The sequence below is a fragment of the Ovis canadensis genome, chromosome 5 (assembly GCF_042477335.2).
Source record: "Ovis canadensis isolate MfBH-ARS-UI-01 breed Bighorn chromosome 5, ARS-UI_OviCan_v2, whole genome shotgun sequence".
NCBI lineage: Eukaryota > Metazoa > Chordata > Mammalia > Artiodactyla > Bovidae > Ovis > Ovis canadensis.
The window spans coordinates 39,930,105-39,953,655 of NC_091249.1; the positions used below are offsets into that span (position 1 = coordinate 39,930,105).

Consider the following 23,551-nt stretch of genomic DNA (forward strand, 5'->3'; position numbering starts at 1 on the left):
AAGGCAATGCCAAAGAATGCTCAAACTACCGCACAATTGCACTCATCTCACATGCTAGTAAAGTAATGCTCAAAATTCTCCAAGCCAGGCTTCAGCAGTATGTGAGCCCTGCTCTTCCAGACGTTCAAGCTGGTTTTAGAAAAGGTTGAGGAACCAGAGATCAAATTGCCAACATTCACTGAATCATGGAAAAAGCAAGAGAGTTCCAGAAAAACATCTATTTCTGCTTTCTTGACTATGCCAAAGCCTTTGACTGTGTGGATCACAATAAACTGTGGAAAATTCTTCAAGAGATGGGAATACCAGACCACCTGACCTGCCTCTTGAGAAATCTATATGCAGGTCAGGAAGCAACAGTTAGAACTGGACATGGAACAATAGACTGGTTCCAAATAGGAAAAGGAGTACATCAAGGCTGTATATTGTCACCCTGCTTATTTAACTTATATGCAGAGTACATCATGAGAAATGCTGGGCTGAAAGAAGGACAAGCTGGAATCAAGATTGCCGGAAGAAATCTCAATAACCTCAGATATGCAGATGACACCACCCTTATGGCAGAAAGTGAAGAGGAACTAAAAAGTCTATTGACAAAAGTGAAAGAGGAGAGTGAAAAAGTTGGCGTAAAACTCAACATTCAGACAACTAAGATCATGGCCTCCAGTCCCATCACTTCATGGCAAATAGATGGGGAAACAGTGGAAACAGTGTCAGACTTTATTTTTGAGGTCTCCAAAATCACTGCAGATGGTGATTGCAGCTATAAAATTAAAAGATGCTTACTCCTTGGCAGGAAAGTAATGACCAGCCTAGACTGTGTATTAAAAAGCAGAGACATTACTTTGCCAACAAAGGTCCATCTAGTCAAGGCTATGGTTTTTCCAGTAGCCATGTATGGATGTGAGAGTTGGACTATAAAGAAAGCTGAGCACCAAAGAATTGATGCTTTTGAAGTGTGGTGTTGAAGAAGACTCTTGAGAGTCCCTTGGACCACAAGGAGATCCAACCAGTCCATCCTAAAAGAAATCAGTCCTGAATATTCATTGGAAGGAGTGATGCTTAACCTGAAACTCCAATACTTTGGCCACCTGATGTGAAGAACCTGATGTGAAAAGACCCTGATGCTGGGAAAGATTGAAAGCAGGAGAAGAAGGGCACGACAGAGGATGAGATGGTTAGATGGCATCACCGACTCAATGGAAATGAATTTGAGTAAACTCCAGGAGTTGGTGATGAACAGGGAGGTCTGGCATGCTGCAGTCCATGGGGTCTCAAAGAGTCAGACACGACTGAGTGACGGAACTGAACTATATTTTAAAGAATCTGCTTTGTAGAGTCAGATAGCAAGAGGATACTCATAGTTGGAGGTTAAATAAAATTTTTTCACACACACAAAAAAAAACAATGAATCTAAGACTCATTTATTTTCTATTTAACAAGGTCAATTTTCTTTCTTTCTTTTTATTTTTCTGCCTTTCCATAGGATACATGGGATCTTAGTTCTCTGACATGGAATTGAACCTGAGGCCCCTGCAGTGGAAGCATGGAGTCTTAACCACTGGACCTCGTGGAGAAGTGCCAAGGTCAATTATCAAAAAGGCCAGTACAACACAAGTTGAGAAGGGAATCTTTCTAGTACTCCAGCAGGAATCAATTGTCTCCCTAAACTTCCTTTCCACTGGAATTTATATCCCATTAGGATGATATCTCAGCCAAGTAAATGCTTAGCATCACTCAGGCTGGAATGTCACCAGCCGTAAACATTTCAAAAATACACATCCAAGCCAGCCTTGGCTAGGAGCCAAGACAATACAGTAATCCACTTGGACAGCTACGAGGGTGAAGCTGGGTCAGAGATAAGCAGCGCCAGCTAAATGTTCATAGTTTACCTCCCACCTGACGAGTCCAGACTCCGGCTGTGCAGCACGGGTGTCCTCGTTGTGCCATCTAAGACTTCAAGACACCAGAACACAACTTTTGTTACTGCAACTACACTCATTTCTGACACATATCATTTCCCAAAGTGAATACTTTTCCTAAATTCATACATGGATACTGAAGTTAGCTGCTGATATAAAATCCTCAGTGTTCTTCATTTTTAATTGTTACGTTTCTCCCAGGTTGTATTTCATGTATTCAATAAATATTTAATAAGTATTGAGGGCTTCCTATGTGTTTTCTTCTTGGTTAAGCCGAATAGAGCAAAGAGAGCTGCCAAGCTTTGCCCTGTTCAGTTTTCTTCCAAGTGAACAAACTCCCAGAGGGGACTGAAGTTTAGACTTGATGTTTTTTGTGGCAGCTGCCAGTTTCAGGGAAGCAAAGTATCATACATAGTCCACTGGTGACAGATGGAAGTAATGGCTTGAGTTCAAAAAAGAAATTGCAAGTTTATGGACCAACATACAAAAAGCAAATTACTTTAGTTACACAATGCATAAGGTATGAAATAGTGGTATAAAAGCATAATTTAGATAAGCCCTTTGCTGTTGCCAAAATATTTGTAGATTAGAAAATTAAAATACTGTGATTATGAAATAGGTTAACACCCTCCATACCACTCCCTGCCTCTAGTGTAGTAAGCAGCATGCTTTCCTTTGCAAGTGACAGAAGCCAGCTCAAAATTGTCTGAGGTTTGATCCTTGGTTCAGGAAGATCCCCTGGAAAAGGGAATGGCTACCCAATCCAGTATTCTTGCCTGGAGAATCCCATGGACAGAGAAGCCTGGCAGGCTACAGTCCACAGGGTCACAAAGACTCAGACATGACTGCGTGACTAACACACACAGGAGAATTTACTGCCTTCTATGTAACCGGTAAATTCAGGGTGTTCCGGGTGTGGCTGGTTTCAGGATGACAGATCCAGGGTCTCAGATGAGCCTGTCAGATTTCTCAACTTTGTTTTTTTTAACCGTTCTGGACCTATTCTCTTCTATGCAGGTAGGCGTAGCAGGGAGATTATCAATGTTTCCTGGTTAATATCTTTCCCTGGGAATTCTCTGGCAGTCTAGTGGTTAAGACTTTGCCTTCCAAGGCAGGAAGTGCAGGTTGATTCCTGGTTGGGGACTAAGATCAGCCATTGCCTTGTGGCTAAAAAACAAAACAAAACCGTAAAAGAGAAGCAATATTGTAACAAATTCAATAAAGACTTTAAAAATGGTTCACATTTAAAAAAAAAATTTTTTTTTTTTAACTCCCACCTTCATAACACAAAAAGCAAAGTGCTTTCCCCTCCAACTCTAAATGTAAAATCCCAGGAGGGATTTCCGCTCGCCTGACTTGAGTTGCATGCCTTTGCCTACTAAGTGAAAATCTCTCAGTCATGTCCGACTCTTTGCGACCCCATGGACTGTAGCCTGCCAGGCTCCTCTGTCCATAGAACTCTCCAGGCAAGAATACTGGAGTGGGTTGCCATTTCCTTCTCCAGGGGATCTTTCCAACCCAGGGATAGAATCCAGTTCTCTTGAATTGCACACGAATTCTTTACCGTCTGAGCTACCAGGGAAGCCCAGGATATTTGGATATTAGGAATGTCTGGAGTGTTCTGTGCCCACTATGGAACAGGATCCTGGTTTAGTAGCGCCATCAAAATCACCCGATTACATTGCTGTTGGAGAGAACCTGCTCCCCAAAAGAAGAGCTCCATACACAGAACCAAAAGACATTCTGAAGATTCCAACTTCAAATCTGCCCTTATCTTTTGGTTCAGCCGTATTCCATTGAATGTTTGACTAATATGGTTATATTTGTGGCTCATTGGTTCTTGAACTTTAACGTACATCAGAAACATCTGGGGAGCTTGTTAAAACACAGATTACTGGGAACACAGTGTTTCTGATTAAGCAGGTCTCTTTCTAAGTGATGTTGCTGGTCAGAGGACCACACTTTGAGAACCTCTGTTTTGGAATTTCTTTGTTTAATTGTCAAAGAGATTTTTATCCAAATAAATACCATTCCTGGATATATCTTGCAGGTAAAATATCTCTAATTTTCAAGGAACATGTCATTCTGATACTGATTACCATTGCGGCCTTGGACAAGTTACTAAACCACTCTCCCAATTTTTTGTGTGTGTAAAATGGAAATAACATTACTTACTTCATATGGTTGCTGGAAAGATTAATTAATACATGTAACACACTTAGAAGTACATGGTGGACTTTCCTTGAGGCCCAGTGGTTAAGTCTCTACAGGGAGTTTTTCCATTGCAGGGGGTGCAGGTTCAGTCCCTGGTTGGAGAAGTTCTTCAGGCCATGTGGTGTGGCAAAATAAATAAGTAAATGATTTTAAAAGTAAAAATTTTAAAAAGTGCATAGTATGTGATATATGTGTTTCCAAGTATTTAAACTGCTCCAGGGAATAGAGAGGAAACCATGCAAAGCATTTTATGATGGAATCAAAAGATGAATATCAAATCCTGAAAAGGATTATGCATATCAATCTCACCTATAAATTAACCATGAAAATTCTGAATAAAACATTAGCAAGTAGAATCCAGCTGTACACTAAGAGAACACAATATCACAACCAGCTGGGTGCTATTCCAAAACTGGAAAAATAGTTCAGTCATATTTATTAATATAGTTACTATAGCAATAGATCTGAAGCAAAAAAAAATCATATGGTTATTGCTAAGACTCAAAAGGTAATCCATATTGAGTCCCGATGAAATTTTCAGTAAAGTCAGAATTGATGACTAGTAGACACCTGTCATTTCTATTTTTAGCTATCCAGCATCAGCTTTGTATTCTGGGGTATGGAGTTTGTGTGAATCTTGGTGGGACATGGGGTCCCACTTGGAAGACAAGGCACTGATTTTTCTGACCGTGGGAGCCATAGTGCAAGCACCAACCCTAACCTTGTCAACCAGAGACCCTCACCTGGGACTCTGAGACACAAGTGGGTAATGCAGAGAAGTAGAGGTGAACAGAAATGTCTGATGGGACAATGTTCGGGATCAGCCAGGACGGCAGGAGGCATCTCAACCTGATGCCTCTTGGGGCAGAGGCATCTGCAGTGTGGCTTCCCAGCATTTTTTTTTTTTTAGAACTGATAAAATTTCATTTCATATTTGAAAGATCAGTATTTTTGTGTCTTTTGAAGGTGGGAAAAGCATTCTTGGACAAACAGAATGCATTGGGTTTATTCTGATGACTCAAGGCATCAGAGCTGCCTTGCTGGTAACAATGGATAAATGCTACAGGAAGTCAAAGGAAATTGGCAAGACCAATTTCCGGCATTGGTCTTGGCATTCAGACAAAGGCTGATTGATCTGCACTTGATAGGAACGTTGCAAAGATGATTCAAATATCAGATGGTACTCAGACCAGAAGAACTCATATTTGCAAACTGGAGACTTTTTCCTGGATGCTTCTCAGTCTGGGAATACGCAAAACCCCATATTTTAAAAGAACTTCCAATTTTATGATGCCCAGTCTGTTTCATTCTTATGAGCTGAGTTTGAATCTTCAATTTTCCCAGAGATTCTGGGTTATCACATAGGCATCCAATATTTTCTTCCATTAAGTTACCTAGATTCTGTTTGGGATTTTGAAAACAAGAAGCCTGACTGGTCCAAGATAAATATCTTTTTGACTTTAAAGTGTACCAAATCTCAACATTCTATTCAATAGTAAAATGTCAGGAAACATTCTCATTATGGCCAGCAATACAGCAAGGTGATCTCTGTTCTCATCTGGCACAGGATTCCCTAGATTGTTTTAGGGATAAGGTGTCAGGGAACAGCCTTCACTTCACAAAAGTCTTGCGAACAAGTCATGGGCAACACAAGCTGAGTGGCCAGTGCTGTGCTGTGCTTAGTCACTCAGTCTTGTCCAACTCTTTACCACCACGGACTGTAGCCCACCAAGTGCCTCTGTCCATGAGATTCTCCAGGCAAGAATACTGGAGTGGGTTGCCATGCCCTCCTCTAGGAGATCTTCCCAATCCAGGGATCAAACCCAGGTCTCCCGCACTGCAGATGGATTCTTTACCCTCTGAGCCACCAGGGAAGCCCAGAGTGGCCGGTAGGAGGCCTGAATCAAGTCCAGGAGAGCACACCACATATCAGGCCATGGCAGCTGCAGCGGAATTTGACAATATGTTTAACATATCTTAAAATGCTTAACAATCAGACCCTTATCTCAGCAGTTTACTTCTGGGGATTTGGCCTAAGAGATAACCAGTGCCAAAAACAAAGACTTGCGTGTGTGTAAAGGGAATAAAATTTCCGCCTGGTCACAGTAGACAACAAGCAATCTGTCTTTTAAGTAGGAAATTACTTTCTTCTTCTTCTTCTCTTCTCCAACTCCTCTTTTCTCGACCTTCCTCTTCCTCCTCTTCTTTTTCATCTTCTTCCTCCCCTTCCTCCCTCCCACCCTTCCTTCCTTTTCCTCTCTCTCACCTTAAGAGGCCTGTTAGTATAAAACAGAAGGTCCTGGGCTACTCTGAATGGGATGAAAAGTGGAAGTGTTAGTTGGATCTGATTCTTTGTGACCTCTTGAACTGTAGCCCACCAGGATCCTCGGTCCATGGGATTCTCCAGGCAAGAATACCAGAGTGGGTTGGGTAATCCAGAAGGCAAGGGAATTTGGAGACATTTCAATCACATGTGTGCAAGAATATTTCAGGCACCATTATTTATACTCAGACACATCTACCTTCAGAACCACCTAACATTCCAGATATCAATTCAGAATTTTCAAATTTCAGACAGTAAGTACTGTCTACTGTACCCCAGCATGGAGAAATAGGAAGAGCTGGTCCAGCCTCAGCTCTGGTCCCCTCATGGCCCATTTATTTTTTCTTCCTGCTCCCAGCTCTATTCTGGCTAAACAGGGCTGTGTGCACCTGTGAGACTATCTCATTCTCCTGTTCAAGCTATATCCACATACTTGCTCAACCCCCTGGGCTAGGAGCAAGCACATTAGTGCTGTGGCCCTGATGTGGGAGAATGGACTAGGGACAGGGCCCAGTCAGCCAGGTCTTAAAAATGAACTTCTTGAGGTAATTTGGGCAGAGAATTCCAGGGTACACAAAGCACACTTGCAGGGGAATTGGGACAGGGAGGGACATACCAGAGAGGTCTGGTTCAAGGACTGGATCAAATCCAAAAATGATAATCTATCTTAAGCTTTATTTCCCCTGTAAGTTCAGCAGTCTTGTCATAGATACAAGGATATTTGAGTACAGGTAGATCAGTCCTGGGATTTCTTTGGAAGGACTGATGCCGAAGCTGAAACTCCAATACTTTGGCTACCTCATGCGAAGAGTGGACTCATTGGAAAAGACTCTGATGTTGGGAGGGATTGGGAGCAGGAGGAGAAGGGGACGACCGAGGATGAGATGGCTGGATGGCATCACCAACTCGATAGACGTGAGTTTGTGTGAACTCCAGGAGTTGGTGATGGACAGGGAGGCCTGGCGTGCTGCGATTCACGGGGTCACAAAGAGTTGGACATAACTGAGTGACTGAACTGAACTGATACTGAAGATAAGTCTGAGAAAATATATGGTCCCAGAGATGTTAGTAAGAAAAAGGTTACTAGGTAATGTAGAGGATACCTCCTAAATTACTAATGTAAGTTTTTAGCAGAGAGCCTACTGTTCAGGCATTCTCAGATTGTATCTGGGAATCAGAATCAAGATTCCCAGCACAGTGAGTCTCCTCCAGAAGCATCTGTTTTAAAGCTAAAATTTATTGAATTCTCTTTTCTTAACCTTGCTTTTATGTGGGTCATTTAATTTAATCTTCACAAGTGCCCAGTGTGGTAGATGCTGTTATAATCTCTAATACAAGGATGAGGAAGCAGAGGCTCTGAGGCAAATGTGACTGGGATGTGAACCCAGGCAGACCAGCCTGAGAACCCCCAGTCCTAGCCACTAAGCGACAATTTCCCAGTTGGCTAATAAATCCAGAATAAATTTAACAATGAATCATTTGGATAAAAGTGGCTCCCATTCTCCTAATTGGTTTGATAATGTGATATGGGAATTCTTGCCCTTTTACCAACCCTCTTCATGGAAATGCATCAAATCTTTCCACATTTCCTGACTAATTTTCTCCTGGCAACTGAGGGTAGTTTAAAGAGGTTAAGTCTTGGGGCATACAGACCAGAATTTAGCTGGTGATTTCAATCTAAAAGGTTGTTCAGTTGGGAGTTCAGGTGCTGTGGCTGACCAGAGTGAGTACTGCTCCTCCTTACCCTTGGAAATTCCTTGCAGAGCTGCCAACAGTGTGATAAGTGTCTGTGTTAGTGAACCGCAGCTTCAGTCATGTTGCTTTGGACACGATGAGCAATGGCATGTGATGGTAACAGAGGTAACAGGTGTGAGTAGAGAGTTCTTTGATGACCTAGGTTTCGGCGGGGCTACCACTGCCCTCTGGTTACAGCAATAGCAACGGAGGTTCCTTCTACTCTAGGAACCTAGATGTTGGTGTCTTCAAAGCTCAAGTGAGGGTGGCTATCTGAGTTTTGTTTAGTCTCTAGCAGTGATACATGAGCAAAGAGGACTGTCCCTTAAAATGAAGCACTGAAACCCTGCATCAGGTCCATTTCACTAAGCAAGGTCATTTTAAGACCCGAATGTCTGCCAAGCAGCATGTAGCCTAAAGATGTTTGCCCCAGTTGCTTTCCAGGAACTTGTGGAAAGTCAGCTGTGAACTAATGATCTCGTCAGCTCTTAATGAAAGTGCAAGAGGAGAGTGAAAATGTTGGCTTAAAACTCAACATTCAGAAAACTAAGTTCATGGCATCTGACCCATCACTTCATGGCAAATAGATGGGGAAACAATGGAAACAGACTTTATTTTGGGGGGCTCCAAAATCACTGCAGATGGTGATTGCAGCCATGAAATTAAAAGACACTTGCTCCTTGGAAGAAAAGTAATGACCAACCTAGAGATCATACTCAAAAGCAGAGACATTTCTTTGCCAACAAAGGTCCATCTATTCAAAGCTATTTTTCCAGTATTCATATATGGATGTGAGAGTTGGACTATAAAGAAGGCTGAGCACCAAAGAATTAATGCTTTTGAACTGTGGTGTTGAAGAAGACTCTTGAGAGTCCTTCGGACTGCAAGGAGATCCAACCAGTCCATCATAAAGGAGATCAGTCCTGGGTGTTCATTGGAAGGACTGCTATTGAAGGTGAAACTCCAATACTTTGGCCACCTGATGTGATGAGCTTACTCACTGGAAAAACCCTGATGCTGGGAAAGATTGAAGGCGGGAGGAGAAGGGGACACAGAGGATGAGATGATTGGAAGGCATCAACGACTTGATGGACATGAGTTTGGGCAAGGTGGGAGGTGGTGATGGACAGGGAGGCCTGGCACGCTGCAATTCATGGGGTCGTAATCCGACAAGACTGATCGGCTGAACTGAACTGAACTGAACTGAACTGCAGATGAGTTACACCTCTGCAGGAAGATATTACACACCTTTTCCCAGTCACCGTTCCCCACATTCCCCTTGCCTCACAGACTGCAGCTGTATTTGTATCCCATAAGTACCCCATCCCCTTGTCTTCAGAGAGGCTGATGTGAGACTTTTTTCTCTTCTCCTTGCTTAACTGCCTTGTGAATAAGCCCTCTGTTTGCTTCCAACTTTTGTGTTGCAGCAAACTGCTTGCTGGGCATCAAGCAAAACAAACTTGTTTTGGTAACGGTACTTTGAGAGGGTCCCAAATATAATGGAATTGGAGGAGACATGGGGGTTGAGGAGTAGAAACTGAACTTGCAGCTGTATACCTGAAACTAATAGAACACTGGAAATCAACTATACTCTAATAAAAAATTTTATTTGAACTTGCTGATAACCTGAGGATATGTACAGGTGGGAAGCATTGCTTCTACCCCAAATCATATGTAACCTCAGTTATATTTTGAAGAGAACTGGACATTTATTCTGTTGTGCTGAGGTCCTGAAATCTGTATTTTGGACTTTGGAGATAACTTTAAAGATTGTCTCATTTAACAACACACCCAGCATTAAAAACTTCTTGCCAGGAGTTGTCCGGCCTGTATCAACAGAGCTCTTAAGACTGGAACTCACTCTTTTCTGAAGCACCTCATTCTGTGTTTGGAAACATTAATAAAATAGTATCTTGAAAATTAAGCCTGAATTTGTGTCATGTTCACTCTTGGGTTCTATAACCTGAGGCAATAAGGGCTAAATTGAATCCATCCTCCACAAAATACCAGTCCAAGTAAAGTCAGTCATCCTGAGACATCACTTTTCAAAACTGAAGACACTCAGAATTGTTCATGCAACTGTCTCTTGTGTGACATGTGCTGAGGCCCTTCGTGCTCCTGATTTCCCTGAGTATTTTGCGGTTGTCTCTTTTGCTTACAAGACTTGACGTCCAGAATTGAAAGTTATGTTTCTGGAGTAGAGACAGCAACTGCCATCTCTGCTTTTCTCTTAATGCAGACCAACATCAGAGCCACTTTATTATTATTATTATTTTTTTTTTTTTGGTGTAAACCTCAAAATGGGTGTATACTGATACAACTGCTGCCTGCATTCCCTAAATCATTTTCACATGAGCTACTACTAAGCCCTGCTTTTTGCTTTGGTTAAGGCAGCTGCTGTGCTCTTCGGAGACTTAAATGCCCTTGGGGTAAGTCCCAGCAGCAGAGGAAATAGTCCATCCAATATTATTAAATCTGTGCCTCCAGATTCAAAACAATCCAACGTTTTCAGTCACAAGTTTTATCTTTTCACAAAAGAATGAAGAAGTACCTTTTAAAACTCCAGGGAAGATGGCAGTTTCTCTAATTTTTTGGCAATTATCACTTGCTATTCAAATGTAGAAATCATATAAGAGTTACAGCCAGTTTTTTGTTTTCACATAAAATTAAGGTTTAATTTTAAAATATCTTTACTATTTCAGTTCTGAAAACAATAGACTCTTGGGAAAATGTAGTAGAATATTTGTATTAAGCTTGAAGATTAGTCTCTAAGATCCTGTCAGGGAAATAGCTACTTTTATGATTACAAAGTTTAACTCAAAATATAAAATTAAAATTCAGCTTTTAGTCTGTAAGTGACTGAAAAAGATTAAAATTAAAGTAAGGGTTAGCAATGTTTAGAAAACTTTATAGGATTTTTCAAAGCACTAAATTGTTGCCCTTTTGTCTAAGTTTGGCTTCGATAAGTGTTTAAAACCTCGCAAATCAATGTTACATGAGCAATCTTAGTGCTGAATTATGGATCTCACAACTGCCAGTGCTTACATATCTGTCTAGGATAAGAAATGGAATTTGTCAAGTTCTTACAATTATGCAAGTTTCTAGGTTTTTTAAAAGCCGATTTGGGTCATTTAAAAAAAAATCTTACAAATAATTCAGCCGAAACTAGTTCATTAGTTCAAAACAAATTACTTCATCCTTCATCACTCTTCAGTATTTTAAATCACAATGGGCCTCAAGATAATCATAACCTTATCCAACATGTAATGGTGTAAAGGGAAGGTTACAGAATATCTGGGGCCAGCTTTGGTGTTTATCTACTTGAAATATTTCATTTTGCTGAAAGTAGAGAGAGGCAAAGGGTTTCATTTGAAAACCTGAACAATTACTGAGTAACAGAACAAAACTATTGATGTTAAATAAGTCACACTGCAAAAAGACAACCATTTTACTCACTGGCACGCAGATGGACAAGGTACATTCAGGACTGGCCCTTCCTCCCCACCTTAGCAGAGACCGGGGGCCTGGGTCAAATCTCTGGAGGTGGAGTTTGCAGAGTTAGGCGGTGGTCTGTGAAGCATGAACCGAGCAGTGATTGCAGACCCCCTCCATCCTTCTGTATCCTTAAGCTCTGCCTCCCCCAGATGGCCCAAACCCACTTGGGATCACAATGGAGAGTATGTTTCCCCAGCACCCGTCTCAGTGTTAAATGCCTCTTTGCTTGCGTCTGGTCCAGTCTTGCTCAGACAAGGGCTGTCAATGATGGCCACAGAAAGGCCAGCCGAGCACATGGAGCCCATGGTGTGGGAGGTGGCAAAGCCTCTGTTGGGAAAGAGGCTGGTCATTCCTAATAGACTACTGATCTCTCTGGGTGTCAGAGAGGGAAGGAGCGTGAACAGACGAGGGTAGTTAACACGGCAGCGCTGCAAAGCAGTGACCTGTCCTCACTTGCCTAGCAACTGGATGGCCTCTGGGAGCTGACCTGCCACTGACACTGGGCCTCCTTGTTTAGGCTGAACCGATGCCATTCTCCACCCACTTCTTCCCGTGCGGTCTGTCCACTCTGTCTCTCCTTTCCTCCAGTGGAATCTTAATTTGGTCAGAAGTCAGAGGGCGTGGATGGGGAGAGGGGTGCAGGGAACTGTAAATGTGTCTCTAAATTTTGCAGTCTTCATAACTTTAACATGCTGATAGTGAAACTCATCCCCTAAAACAAGAATGACTGGTACCTAGCTGCCAGGAGAGGCCCTCAAGGTACAGGTGAAGAATTTCAGTGAGAACTGGTTGGGTGGGAAGGAATGGAGATTACACATCACTTATCCTTTGAAGTTTTCTACAAACATGACTTTACAGACTGTGGCGAGGGATAACTTGTAATTTAAAATGAAATAAAAATATTCATATGGGTAGTTCCTCTAGGTTCTATACATAAATAAAATGAGGGAAAGCATGTAAAAAAAGATGATAGTTAAACATATACAATTGTTGGAGAATTTAATGTTGCCAAGCGTTATTAATTTAACTTTTTTTCGGAAGGCTTTTTTGATGTGGACCATTTTTAAAGTCTTTATTGTTACAATCTTTATTTGTGACAATACTGCTTCTGTTTTATGGTTTGGTTTTCTGACTCTGAGGCATCATCTTAGCTACCTGACTGCATTGGAAGGAGAAGTCTTAACTACTAGACCTCTGGGAAAGTCCCTCACTATCTATTTTTAATTCCTGTTAGTGAATCTGGTGGGTTTTTTTTTTTTTTGGTGACATTCAACACAGTTGACCATATTCTTATTTTATTTTTTATCAAAAATTATATATACATATGTAGAGTTAAATATATTTATAATGTTTATTACTTTAAAAATCCCAGCTATTCCCCACTCTCCAACATGTCACCCTCCCCCAATATCCCACGTCTGTTTCCCATAGCAATGATTTTTAACTATTTTTGTGCATTTTTTTAGATATTTACCTCCATATCTGTAAATAATGTGCTTATAATATCACATCTTGAGTTGCTAATTGTAGGCATTATGTACTGATTTCAGACCGTGGGGAGACTGACATGAATTCTAACTCTGTATCTCTCTCTCTCTCTCACACACACACACATTTCTCATTCCCCTTGTCTCCACAGTTACACTGTAAGATTGCTTATATAAATAATCAGAATTTCATTATTATGTCTATGTAAACACTATTCACGGCTGAGCCAGGTGGTATATAATGACTGAATGTTCTTGCTGTCCTGTACAGCATTCCTCCCTACCCTACTTCTATTCTACTATCCCCTCGCTTTAATAATTACCTTTTCCCCTCATTTCCTTAATTTTCTCTGAATACAATTGACCCTTGAACAACACAGGGATTAGAGGGAGTAGCACTGCCCCTTGTGGTCAAAAATACACCTGTACCCACCATTCCTCCTATCCCTGGTTCTACATTCACAGACTCTGTATCCAAATTTAACCACATAGGAGTTAGAACTTAAAACGTGTGAATTTTGCTAGAGTACAGGCATTCAGTCCGTAACCTAGGGAATATAAAGTAATATTTCTGTGAATCTGAACTTGTACTTCCCTAATACTGATGCTGAGCATCTTTTCGTATGTTTATCTTCTTTGGGGAAATGTCTGTTCAAATACTTTGTCCATTTTAAAACTGAGTTTTTGTCTTTTTATTATTAATTTGTAAGAGTCATTTAAATATTCTGGATACATTTCATTTATCAGATATATTATTTGCAAAAGAATATATTTTCTTGAGTAACAATTTAAAATTAAAGTCACAAAAACCATAAACTTCTCCAAATATCAGATTAGCAAAAGAGCAAAGAAAATAAGTTATATCACGAGGGAATTTAAAAATTATAAAAAATAACAAAAGAGAAATATGTCAGTCAAAATTTTTATATGTGCTTATTTACCTTTTAGAAACATACTGACTTTCAAATTAGAGCACAAGGCAAGAAGCCAAACTTTTGGGTATGTAAAAGAAACACACCTAAAACAAAGTGGTTCACAAAGGTTGAAACTAAGAGGATGGGCAAAAGTAAACTAGGCAAATGCAAATTTTAAAAAAAGCAGGATCCTGGAGAAGGACATGGCACCCCACTCCAGTATTCTTGCCTGGAGAATCCCATGGACGGAGGAGCCTGGTAGGTTACAGTCCACGGGGTCGCAAAAAGTCGGACACGACTGAGCGAAAAAATAAATAAATAAAAATAAAAAATAAAAAAAGCAGGATTTGTGATCTTAATATCAGCAACAGATATGCATACCAAAAAGCCATAAAATGAGACCAAGTAGGGCTACTTATAATAATAAATTATAAAATTTAAATGATAACGATAATATAACACTTGTGGTATACATGCCCTTAAAGCTTGGTAGCAACATTCAAGGAGCAGACATTACAGGAGATAACAAAGGGGAGTAGATGTGCTTGTTTAGGAGACATTTCGTTTGCATTTAAGGTAGATCAAAGAAATTTTTAAGGAGTGTGAGAATATAGACAACCTAAGTAGCATGATGAGCTAAAGATGGTCAATATCACATTTCATTTGAATGTAAGATGCCATCAATGTAAAACATCATTTTAAAAATATAGCACAAGAAAATAAGTGCTATCAATTAAATTATGACACCTGTCTTATGGCTTGCAAAATGCGTGAAGAAGTCTCAGTATCCTCTGCTAGTTATGAAATTTGTTCCATCTATTTTGAGAGATCTTGCAATTTCTAAATTCGGTTGCTTCAGTTGATATGCAATAGGTATCTTCTAGCACATATCTCAGGAATAAAATGCCACACAGATGCATCTACTTATAGTTATTCTCCTTTATTGTTTCAAGGTCCTGTACAGTCTTTGGTTGTTTCTTGCAAGAAAATGTGTAGTTTGGCATTCAATAATATTTGCTTTACTAATATCAAATTTATACCTTTGCAAGCCTTTCTATGTACCCAATGAAATTTAGTTTCAACACCAAAATACACTAATCTTTTCAACCTCTGAAAATGGTAACTAAACGCCACATGTACAGAGTCCGCATTATAAACATATCTCAGTTGAAGTGTCAATGATGTAAACAGCAGGGACCACGTATATGCCTGTGCCAGCAATGCCTTATGACCGCCACCTGGCCAAAAGCATCTATGAGATGCTAAAATTGAAAGATGAATCTCAAGCAGTGATTTTAAAATGTAAAAGAAAGAAACTGTGACTGGATTCAATAATACACGGTAGGTATACTGTGTTTCCTTAAGATAAATAATATACTTCAAGTGTCCATAGAAAATTAACCATATATTGGTCCACAGAAAACACTGAGCAACCTTTGAATGGTAATAATAGAGGCCACATTCTCTATTCACAATTCAATAAAACTAGGCTAACTAACATGATCACAAAATAAAGACCCTTCTATACAAATATGTAAAGAAAACAAATTCTCTTATGTAATTCTTAGATCAAGCTGCTGCTGCTGCTAAGTTGCTTCAATCATGTATATCCCATATAGATAGAGAATAGTATATCGCATAGAGCAATATGCTAAAATACTAGGCAACCAAAGGAAGTAAAGATGAGTGTGGTACTCTCAAAGTTAAAGCACACTGAAATTCTTGAATTGTTTAGGAAGAAAACAAAATTGTCAAGTTTTTGTTTTGTCAAAATATATATTTATATTTTAGGAATTACCAATGAGAAAAATAAATTGCGGTATATTTTCTAAACCAGTAGAAGCAACATAAACCAGTGTCAAGAAACTCACCCCCTATGTTTGCTTCTAGAAGTTTTATAGTTTCAAGTCTTCAATCCATTTTGAGTTGATTTTCGTTTATGGCAAAAGATAAGGGTATAGTTTCATCTTTTGCATGTAGCTGTCCAGTTTTCCCAATACCATTTATTAAAGAGACTATCTTTTCCCTTTTGTATATTCTTGGCTCTTTTGTCATAAATTAATTTACCATAAATGTGTGGGTTTCCTTCTCAGCCTCCTTTCTGTTCCAGTGATCAATATGTCTGTTTTTTTTTGTCAGTATCATATTGTTTTGATCCCACTCAGAGTGAATTAAGTCCCAGGCCAAGGGCCTCATTTTACCTTAATCACCTCTGTAAAGGCCCTGTCTCCAAATAAAGTCACATTCTGAAGGGGTCATGGCTTCAAATTCAATGTGAATTTTAAGGGGATACAATTCAGCCCATAACACAATTTATAACAAAATATTATGTAATTTTTCACCATTTCAACAAGTGAAACATGGGGCATGGTTACACTATCATAGTGCTTCTCAAACTTTAGTTGTACATATGAATGCCCCGGGGATCTTGTAAAAAAACGCAGATCCTAATGTAGTGGTTTTGGAGGGATCTGGGATTCTGCAATTCCAGCAAGCTCCCAGATGAGGTCCTTCGGCCATACCTTCCGCAGTGGTGAAGCGCTGAAAGACAGGAAACAGTCAGATCCTTGCAGCTGCTTGTAATCGACAGGACTGTGTTTAAGAGGGGTACGAGGATCAGAAGAAAAACAGAAAAACGAAATAGCAGAGAACAAATGTGATCTATATTCGTACATTAGAAAAAGAAACTTAAGGCTCATATGCCAAGACAACATACTACGTTAATGGAGAAAATGAGGAGGGGTGTTATTCCTACAAATGAATAAGTAAATGATGTTAATATTCACACCCCACCAGGCCTATCAGTCTTTCAAATCTACAGATTTGCAAGAAAGTTTTTCAAGCCATTACATAATTTCACCACCACTACAGGTGACACATTGGGATGCCTATTGAATTTTAAAAATGTCTTTATAAAGGGAAATTACTTAATCAGTTCTAGGAGTCCCTTTCCAGTTTATTTACTTATCAATTTTTTTAAGAATTATAATCATGCATCACATTGGAAGGATATGATTGCTGAATTAGCTATCACTGTATCCAGATCATCCACTAGGCTGGACTAAACTTCGCATCTTGAAGATTTCAAGCAATTTCCAAATGTCTGACTTAAAACCAGACATTTAATATACCAAAGCAGTGAAGACTTCACAACTATCTCGTAATCCAAAAGCTTCAGGCAGAAAGATCAGGCCCTAGGGCGAGGGTGGGATGATTTGGGAGAATGGCATTGAAACATGTAAAATATCATATGTGAAACGAATCGCCAGTCCAGGTTTGATGCATGATACAGGATGCTCGGGCCTGGTGCACTGGGATGACCCAGAGGGATCATACGGGGAGGGAGGTGGGAGGGGGGTTCAGGATGGGGAACACGTATACACCTGTGGCGGATTCATGTTGATGTATGGCAAAACCAATACAATATTGTAAAGTAATTAGCCTCCAATTAAAATTTTAAAAATTATATTAAAAAAAAAGAAAGATCAGGCCCTAGAAAAATCTGACATATTCACTAGGGATTTATCACTGACAGCCCTGGGGAGTTGGATAGCCGGATGAGCTCTGAAAGTTCTTTCCTTACTAACTGGAAATACAGGGACAACTGCTTCTATTCTGCTTGTAGCCTGTTTTACACAAGTATGGGCCTCTCTCACTCTCTGGTCTAAGCAAAGCATGCATGAAGACACTGTTTTAAATCCACCCTGTCTGCAGGATTTTGTGGCATTTTCTGTGGAAAATGAGACCATAACTCGTATCATAATTTTCATGTTTAATTACCCTGTTCTGAATAAGGTAACTTCTGGGGGCCATCTGTTCAGAGAATAACTGGATGAACATTTCAGAGTAAATATATGAAAAGGTTAATTAATGCTGTAGGCTAAACAACAACGAGACATACAAGAACAGGTCTGGTTAATTCAGAAAGTCTCATCAGATGCTTCTTCTCCTGCAGCATCTGTGTAAAACTGTGATGTTCTTCAGGCCCTATAATTTGCAAAGTTCCAGTCTTGCCAACAAACTGGGAAACTCTGGCTTATTTGTCTATGAGAAAGAATATGACCTTGAGACCAAAATCTAGATAGATTAGTAGCATCAACTTTTTAGCCTTAGTAAACTATGAAAAAAAATATTCTGACACTAAGTTCCTAGATTCACAAGATGTGCTTTTAGTATAAAGCCATGTGTTTTTGCAATGTCTGTCAACATCATGGGTCATTTTCCTCCAAACATTACAGCAAATTGGCCACATTTTAGTTGTTTGCTACAGCTGATTTTCAGATATCTGTCTATGTACTGTGATGACAAATTGATGTTATATGTAGAATAAAATCTGGAGGATTAGACCACAAAATATTATCAGTGGTTGTCTCTGGAAGCTGGAACTTTATGTAATCTTTATTTTGTACTTTCTGTTTCTCTGGTCTTTTTTTTTTTCTTTCTTTCTCTGATTTTTTTTTTTCAGTGAATATGGTTTACTTTTATAAGCAGAAATAGAGTTACTTAAAAAAAATAATGCATTAGTAGCAGAATGTTGACCAAGCTGCTTGTTTAAACATGTCTTACTAAATGAAAAGAAATACCACCCCATAATAAGAAGTGCAAAGAAAATAATGTATTGGAAAGATTAATACCACAAACTATGCCAAGCATTACCTGGGAAAATAGAAGTTTTTAGATGTTGGGCAAATCAAATAGCTGACGTCAAAAGTCATAATGGAGGTAATAAACAAAAACTTTATAATTAAATATTAAGTTAATATCAATATTGAATTGAAACTCCAAAAATTAAAGCTAATTCTTCCCAACAGACTTTTTGTTATGAGAGCATATTAAACATCTATTTAAAAACCTTTTTGGGGAATTCCCCATTGGTCCAGTGGTTAGGACTCTGCACATCCACTGAAAAGGGCAGTTTGATCCCTTGCCGGGGAACAAAAAAAAAGAAGAAGAAATAAAACCTTCTAAAGCTTCAGTTAGAATATTTTTTTAAGTAAGGTCTATAGACTGAATGTTTGTGTTCCCCCTTCCCCCCAACCAGTGGGATCTGATTCCATTGCTGCTGCTGCTGCTAAGCCACTTCAGTCGTGTCTGACTCTGTGTGACCCCATAGACGGCATTACTTCATGGCAAATAGATGGGGAAACAGTGGAAACAGTGACAGACTTTATTATTTTGGGCTCCAAAATCATTGGAGATGGTGACTGCAGCCATGAAATTAAAAGACGCTTGTTCCTTGGAAGGAAAGTTATGACAAACCTAGACAGCATATTAAAAAGCAGAGACATTACTTTGCCAACAAAGCCCGTCTAGTCAAAGTTATGGTTTTCCAGTATGCATATATGGATGTGAGAGTTGGACTATAAAGAAAGCTGAGCACCAAAGAATTGATGCTTTTGAAATGTGGTGTTGGAGAAGACTTTTGAGAGTCCCTTGAACTGCAAGGAGATCCACCCAGTCCATCCTAAAGAAAATTATCCTGAATATTCATTGGAAGGAGTGATGCTTAAGCTGCAACTCCAATACTCTGGCCACCTGATGTAAAGAACTGATTCATTGGAAAAGACCCTGATGCTGGGAAAGACTGAAGGCGGAAGAAGAAGGGGATGACAGAGGATGAGATGGTTGGAAGGCATCACCGACTCAATGGACATGAGTTTGAGCAAATTCTGGGAGTTGGTGATGGACAGGGAGGCTCGGCGTGCTGCAGTCCTTGGGGTCGCAAAGCGTAGACAAGACTGAGTGACTGAACTGAACTCACTGCCCTTCCCCCCGCCCTCCCCCCACCACCCGCCTAAATCAGTGCATTTAATGTAAATGAACTAATGTGGAAGGTATTTGGCCAGGGTGGGGGAGGTGATTATGTCTTGAGGGTGGAGTCCTCGTGAGTGACCTTAGTGTCTAAAACAGATTCCCGGTGAGCCCCACACCCCTTTCTCAGCGTGAGGACACAGGTAAAAGTCTTCTAACATGCAATAGGAAACAGGCTTTCACGAGACACCAAGTCTGCTGGTGCCTTGCTGCTGGACTTCTTAGCCTCCAGAACTGTGGGAAATAAAGTTTCTATGTTTCTAATTCATTCTGTCAATGACATTCTGTTACAGCAGCCTGAACAGACACATTGCCCCGCAGCACGTGGGATCTTAGTTCCCCAACCAGCCCTTGCATCGGAAGGAGGTTCTTAACCACTCGACCACCAGGAAAGTTCCTCTTTAAGTCTCACTCACTCTCATTTCTTTCCCCAATGAATTTAAGTAACATATGAATATTTTATATTATTTTATTTTTTAAAACATTTACTTATTTGGCTTACTGGGTCTTAGTTATGACATGTGGGATCTAGTTCCATGACCAGGATCTGAAATTGGGTCCCCCGCATTGGGAGCTTGGAGTCTTAGCTACTGGTCCACCAGGGAATTCTGTGAATATGTTAATTTCATAATAAAAGAAAGAAACAGAGAAAAGATAAGGATGCCAAACCTATTTTAAAATGTAATGGTTTTGAGAGGGTAACAGGCAGGAAGGCCAAGGGTCTCCAAACAGAGGAAATAGCCTGCAAGTGTCAGACATTTTTATCTCTCTTAAGCGGCAGGAGGAAACAAACTAGTGATATATTTTCCTTCTCTATACAAATTTAAGCTATCTCAAATCCTGAAAGATGATGCTGTGAAAGTGCTGCACTCAATATGCCAGCAAATTTGGAAAACTCAGCAGTGGCCACAGGACTGGAAAAGGTCAGTTTTCATTCCAATCCCAAAGAAAGGCAATGCCAAAAAAGGCTCAAACCACCGCACAACTGCACTCATCTCACACGCTAGTAAGGTAATGCTCAAAATTCTCCAAGCCAGGCTTCAGCGATACGTGAACCGTGAACTTCCAGATGTTCAAGCTGGTTTTAGAAAAGGCAGAGGAACTAGAGATCAAATTGCCAACATCCGCTGGATCATGGAAAAAGCAAGAGAGTTCCAGAAAAACATCTATTTCTGCTTTCTTGACTATACCAAAGCCTTTGACTGTGTGGATCACAATAAATTGTGGAAAATTCTTCAAGAGATGGGAATACCAGACCACCTGACCTGCCTCCTGAGAAATCCGTATGCAGGTCAAGAAGCAACAGTTAGAACTGGACATAGAACAACAGACTGGTTCCAAATAGGAAAAGGAGTACTTCAAGACTGTATATTGTCACCCTGGTTATTTAACTTATATGCAGGGGACATCATGAGAAATGCTGGGCTGGATGAAGCACAAGCTGGAGATCCAACCAGTCCATCCTAAAGGAAATCAGTCCTGAATATTCATTGGAAGGAGTGATGCTTAAGCCGAAACTCCAATACTTTGGCCACCTGATGTGAAGAACTGACTCATTGGAAAAGACCCTGATGCTGGGAAAGATTGAAGGCAGGAGAAGAAGGGGACGTCAGAGGATGAGATGGTTGGATGGCATCACTGACTCAATGGACATGAGTTTGAGTAATCTCCAGGAGTTGGTGATGGACAGGGAAGCCTGGTGAGCTGCAGTTCATGGGATTGCAAAGAGTTAGACATGACTAAAAAGCATATTAAAGAGCAGAGACATTACTTCCAACAAAGGTCCGTCTAGTCAAGGCTATGGTTTTTCCAGTGGTCATGTATGGATGTGAGAGTTGGATTGTGAAGAAGGCTGAGCACCGAAGAATTGATGCTTTTGAACTGTGGTGTTGGAGAAGACTCTTGAGAATCCCTTGGACTGCAAGGAGATCCAGCCAGTCCATTCTTAAAGAGATCAGTCCCGGGTGTCCATTGGAAGGACTGATGCTAAAGCTGAAACTCCAATACTTTGGCCACCTCATGTGAAGAGTTGACTCATTGGAAAAGACCCTGATGCTGGGAGGGATTGGAGCCAGGAGGAGAAGGGGCCAACAGAGGATGAAATGGCTGGCATCACCAACTCGATGGACATGGGTTTGAGTAAACCCCAGGAGTTGGTGATGGACAGGGAGGCCTGGTGTGCTGCGATTCATGGGGTTGCAAAGAGTCGGACACGACTGAGCGACTGAACTGAACTGAACTGAGGGACTAAACTGAACCAAACATTTTTTTCAATCTTTGAAAATTACATACCATGGTATAAAACCTAACCTTGTGTGTGTATCTTCTCTGAAATATGTTACTACATCTCTAGTATACATAGCCAGAAGTCAAATTGCTTTGTTGGAGTATATACATTTAAAATATTGACAGATGTTGCTAAATTGTCCTCCATAGATGTTGATATATGAGAACACTTATTTCCTCATTCTCTAACCAATATCCTGAGTTATTAAGCTTTTTGATGTTTATCAATTTGATAGGGAAGAAGCTATCTAATTATAGCTTTAAATGAGTGACACTGAGTGTCTTATGTTTAAGAGGCATTCATAGTGGTGTTTTCTTTTTCCCTGAATTGTCTGTTCACATCCATTGTCCATTTTTCCTTCTGGGCTGTTATTATTATTTCTTATTTACTTATAAGAGTTTTTTAATATATTAAGAAAGCTAGGATTATAATCGGAGAAGGCCACGGCACCCCACTACAGTACTCTTGCCTGGAAAATCCCATGGACAGAGGAGCCTGGTGGGCTGCAGTCCATGGGGTTGCTAAGAGTTGGACACGACTGAGCGACTTCACTTTCACTTTTCACTTTCATGCATTGGAGAAGGACACGGCAACCCACTCCAGTGTTCTTGCCTGGAGAATCCCAGGGACAGAGGAGCCTGGTAGGAGGCCGTCTATGGGGTCGCACAGAGTCGGACACAACTGAAGCGACTTAGCAGCAGCAGCAGCAGCAGCAGGATTATAATATGAGCTACAGATATTGTTTCATGGTTTGTCATTTGTATTTAGCCTTTGCTTTTGGTAGTTTTTGCCATGCTAACTTTTAAAACATAATTTAATTTTTAGTTGTCTACAGTGTCTCAGATTTGTGTTATAAGAATACTAGAAGAAAAAGGCTTTGAGATAAAATTCACGGTCTGCTAGAAAGGAACATTCTAATTAAAACTTTGGATGAGACCAGAATTACCTTAAATTATCACTGATAATCTAATAAAAATCTTGATCATCTTGCCATCCAAACTCTAAAGTTTGTTCCTCTAATAGTTTATCCCATCTTGATGAGGCCAACTTCCTTCTACTTACTCAAGGATAACCTTGGACTTATCCTTGGATCTCTCTCTCTCTTTTTCAATTTAAAAATTTTATTTTTAAAAAGTTTTGGCTGCACGGGGTCTTTCTTGGAGCACACAGGATCTTCATTTCAGTGTTCGGGCTTTCTCTAGTTGCAGCATCTGGGCCTCTTTTGTTGCGGTGGGCAGCCTTCTCTAGTTGGGGTGCTCAGGCTTAGTTTCCCTGTGGCATGTGGGATCTTAGTTCCCTGACCAGGGACTGAACCCACATCCCCTGCATTGGAAGGCAGATTCTTAGCCAGTGGACCACTTGGAAAG

General features: G+C 40.3%; 1 protein-coding gene and 1 pseudogene across 1 annotated transcript in view; both read right to left on the reverse strand.

Moving 5' to 3' along the window:
- The window catches only part of LOC138441134 (large ribosomal subunit protein uL16-like), a 790,661-nt gene that overhangs the window by 281,991 nt on the left and 485,119 nt on the right, over positions 1 to 23,551 (reverse strand). The gene's annotated exons all lie outside the window — the stretch shown is intronic.
- Positions 1 to 23,551, reverse strand: part of LOC138441562 (large ribosomal subunit protein uL24 pseudogene) — an 80,244-nt pseudogene that overhangs the window by 46,065 nt on the left and 10,628 nt on the right.